Source organism: Limulus polyphemus, unplaced genomic scaffold, assembly GCF_000517525.1.
Source record: "Limulus polyphemus unplaced genomic scaffold, Limulus_polyphemus-2.1.2 Scaffold306, whole genome shotgun sequence".
Taxonomy (NCBI): Eukaryota; Metazoa; Arthropoda; class Merostomata; order Xiphosura; family Limulidae; genus Limulus; species Limulus polyphemus.
In genome coordinates, this window is record NW_013665916.1 from 55,608 (window position 1) to 60,540 (window position 4,933).

Consider the following 4,933-nt stretch of genomic DNA (forward strand, 5'->3'; position numbering starts at 1 on the left):
CTGACCTTTGACTTTTTTGCTGCTTGTTGTAGCTTGCTAAGCCTTAAGAAATTTCGCACATTGAGGATGTGAAACAAAATAATTTTTTTTTAAGTTTTGTATATACATTTGAGTAACCAACAAATCATAAATTACTATATTGAAACCATAGGACTCGGTTATAATTTATCAATTTTAGTAACTAAGCTCGACTTATTCCATGCCGTCTTGTATTGAAAGATAGAAATAACACCATTATATTTGAAAATGGCTGTAAAAGCCACCAGGGGGACATTCTAAGCTTTTGATTGGTTATTCACATGTTATATGTAGAAGTGCGTGTGTATGGAACTGTTTACATAAATGGAAAGAGTTGAGCAGGGCTACTGTGTTTGATTCAGTACGTTAGAGAAATCTCTACAAATAGAAAAGATAGAAGGTTGTTATTTTTTATTCTAGCTTGTCAATATCGGTATTTTTACATAACAATTATCTAATTTGAACCATTCAATATACCACGTGACACACAAAAATTAATATTTAGGTGTGTTTTTTAATACTAACTGTCAAATTAAAAAAATAAATAATGTATAATACTAAAATTTGAATTATAATTAAGGTTTGATACCAAACCTAGTGACATAAAATAGTAGTTCAGTAAAATTTTGAATGCGAGCCAACAAATGTGATGATATGTCCTTTGATCCATGACCCGTCTGGAAAGGGTTAAATGTATATCAAAACTAAATTACTAATTTGCATCAAAGTTTTTTCTCTTATTTTAATATAAGAGTTGTTTTGGATGACAAATATGAGTCTTCGGCTGTAAATAAAAGATTTTGTTGTGATATTGAAACAACACCTCTCGGGTATTTGTCTTTACGTATTCTATAGGTATAAAGTATAACTTTTGAAACCTGTCTTATAGAATGTACTGAGGAGTGAAACTCTGAATCAATTACTAGATCTTAAATTTTTGAATTATACTGTTTCTTTAACTCATTACTATGAAGTTGTTTTTAAAAACATTCAGTAGAATTAAGTTATTAAATGAAATGATAAAATATATCTTATTTCAATTTAAAGTTTATTTTTTGTTTACAAACTGCTAAGAATATTTTAGCAATTCTGGCTAAATAAAAATGAAAGTAGCTTTTTGTTTTGTGATTATTATATGCACTGTTTATTGTGTCTTGTATTCACGTTATAGATTCTTTAAGGAAATCAGCAGGTTTATCTAAACCTATACAAGAAACAGAACACAGCAAGTTATGTTTATCATTACTTTGTGGCCTGCCAAACGAACAGGATTTTGCATTAAATATCTGTACCTTATTATCTAATGAAGGCCAACACATTCTCCATCTGGAACAAACCCCTCAGCTTGTGAATCTTCTTTTGGCTCAGACAGGAATCTGGCCTAATTGTAAGTTAAAATCCTGGAGGCATTTGTCATGTAATATTTGAGTTTCAAGTGACAAGTTCTTCAGAATAAAGTTTAGTAAAATGACAGTGTAAGAGTATTAATACATAGCTTACAATTAATAAAAGGTAACATAATGTATATTTACTTATTATATGTTGATATATTATAATTTTTATGTTTATGATATAACAGTTCTTAACATTGTTTTATTTGGTATCAGTAATGTGCATTTTCTAGTTAGAGAGTTGTGAAGTGTTTGTAAAGAATTAAGTTTATCAAGGGTTTATGTACTAGTTCTCTGATATTCATCTGTTTATAGTGTTAGAACAACTAGGTGTCTTACTACAAAGATTCTGATTAAATTTTCCAATCTAAAATGCCACTATTAACCCTTGTGACCATATTGTTCACATTAAGTGAATACTACAAATTCTGTGACCTTCATGGGTATTCTCAGAAAGTCAAGAGACTGAGAATTTATTCAAAACAAATCTCATTCTTTCAATCTTACCAGCTTTATCCAATTTTCAAAGCAATGGAAACCTTAGAAACAGAAGCACATTTATAGGGCAACATTAAAGCAGTTGGAAAAATCAAGTCATTTATGTAAACTAAAATAACTTTTGTTTGTATATCTAGGGTAAAAATATTGTAAGTGTATGACAGTGACACCTAAAATTGCATAAATTTGTAAGGGTAAAAATGAAAACCAAATTTTACAGACAATTTTTTTGAATACGTACACTTGAAAACAACCCATTGATCAAGTGTTCTTTACTTAGACAAGAGATGCTGAATCTTTTAAAACTTTGTTTTTTTAGATAATAATAATAATAATAAACTGAAGTTTACCTTTGACCCATCCTCTTACAAACAAACTTTACTGATGTCATTGTTTCTGTAAATATTTCACACATTGACTTGTACAGAAAACCAACTGACAAGTCACAGTATCATTTTCTCATATTTGTTGCTTTGGCACATTGTTTATCATTTACTCTGAAATTTTTGGTGTTTATAGAACTACTCTTTGTTCTTCAGTACTGTACAAATCATCAAACTAACATGGGACAGGAATGACCACATCTGCCCTTCTATTTTTTATTTGCAAACGCTTATTGTTACAAAAGTCTCAACACAAACACCCCATTATGTTAAATTACTGTTAGATGTCATATGGCAAAGTTAACATTTTATGGTGGTAGTTTTTATAAGGAACATGACTATAGCAAAAGAAGTATCACATTGTACAATGAATTATTTACTGATATTAAATATGCCACTTGTAGATAATGTCTATATAATCATTAATGATTAAAACTGGTTTGCAGATTGTGTTGTCTCATTATGTTGAGTACATTCTAGATTCTAGATGTTACTAAATATAAAAAGTAATATCAGTTGAATCAAAACAACTATTTTGTTTTCAGTTATGCATTTTATTAACAAATTATCTCTGACTTAACTAGAAAAAAGTACAGTAGTTTAATAAATAGGTAGAATTCCTGCCAAATCAAAAAATCTGTAAAAGCATATGCACATGGGTAGTTCCTCCCAAACGTTCGCAATAGGAACATTATCACTTTTATTTTAGTGACCTTTCATCAGTGAATGGCTTACATTACAGAAGTGCACTCGTTACCATATCCAGTGACATAAAACTGGTTTTTACAATTTGACCTCTTTTGGCTGTGTTCTAGTATGTTGTAAAATACAGTCATATTTCAGTTATAATACATTATTACTGTTTACAAAAACGTTATTAAGTTTCAGTTATTTTTCTTAAAACAGAACAAATAAAGAAATATAGAAAACAATTAATCTCTTCCATTTAATGAATTTTGTACTCATTTGCTGCTTACTGTAATTTGCTAAGCCATATTAGATATTGCACGTGGAGAATGTAAAACAAAATTTTTTGGGTTTTATATATGCATTTTGAAATAACAAAAAATCATAAATTTCAATATCAGTATCACGGAATTCCACTCTAATTTATCAGGCTTACTAACTAAGCTGTATTTGAGTCTAAAAATGATTTTTCTAGCTCAATAATGTCTTACCTTACCAATTGAAATCTACCATGAAAAGAAAGGGTTTCCCACATAAACACTTTGCAGATGCTCAGAAAACCATGTGGGGGGATGTTCTGAGCTTTTGATTGGTTGTTCTTACTTCATAGACAAGCATTTCCAAAAATGGAAAGAGGTTGGTGGGGCCATTGTGTTTGATTCACTAAATATAACAATATCTCAGCAAATAGAAAAGATAAGAGGTACTTATTTTATATTCTTGCTTGTCCATATTAGTAATTTTCATTTCTACTTGATAAGAAACTATAGTCTTTGTATTTGGACATCACAAATACTTAATCTGAATCAATGCACCATGTAACACACAAAAATTGACATTTAGGATTTTTTTATACTGACTTTTAAATTACGAAATCAACTAATGTATATAATACTAAAATTTGAATTATAATCTACAATTTGTTACTAAACTTATTGACATACGTTCATAAAATAGTAGTTCAATAACATTTTGAATGTAAGTCTACAAACGTGATGACATGGCCTTAGACCCGTGACCATAGGAAGGCCCGTCTCGGTAGGGTTAATGGGTTAATAGCTTAATACAAATTAAGGGGAGAAAACAGCTATAAAAATTCTGAAATCAATAGAGAAATTAAAAAAAACTTATAACACTGAGCAAAGCCATTAAAAAGCCTTAACGCCAAGAATCCATCATAATTCCTTTTGCAATTACGATAATTGATAATTCAGTAACCTCTTGTATATTCAGAAAATGTTTCCTTTTAAAAATTATGTAAAACAAATTTTTATAATTCCTGTTGTGTATTTTTGAAAGAAAACATTCACATATTCTGTTTCATGCTGAAGTTAATTATAGTAGTTTTTTCTCGTGTAATAAATACAATGCCAAACCTGTAACTTCATGAACATTATTGGTATTTCGCTACAAACAAAACAAAACACTTCAAAATGAGTTAATTTATTTTGCATAACATCTTCTATATCACACAGCCAAACAGTTTTAACTATCAGTATGTTGAACAAATGCAAATTAGAGATTTAATGATGCTGATAACATTCATCTGTTATTGACTGCTATTTGATCATATTGGTGGTATCAGCTATCAGAAAGTTCATCAACTCAGTTATCAGTAAAACTGATGTTTGAAAATGAGGGAATTTAAATAATATATGTTATTTTCAGCTAATTTGTCATTGCACTGCACCATACCTTACAGACTTATTTATACACATTCAACATTGTAAAGCTGGGAAATTAAATGTCAATTAAAGTTGCATAGCTTAAGATGTTATTGTTTTAATTTTTTGTATTTTACACAAGCTATATTGATTATAGGCTTAATGAAGCATTCCTTTATAAAATTGAAACTTATGATACTGAATATATTAAAAATTTACTGTATATTTACTATCCTTAATTAGTGGTAATGAGAATATGAGAAGTACATGTGGGTGCATGAGCAATTTTATG

The 4,933-nt window shown here is 29.0% G+C and overlaps 1 pseudogene; it reads left to right on the top strand.

Annotated features, from left to right (window-relative positions):
- Positions 1-4,933, top strand: part of LOC106457232 — a 58,394-nt pseudogene that overhangs the window by 16,901 nt on the left and 36,560 nt on the right.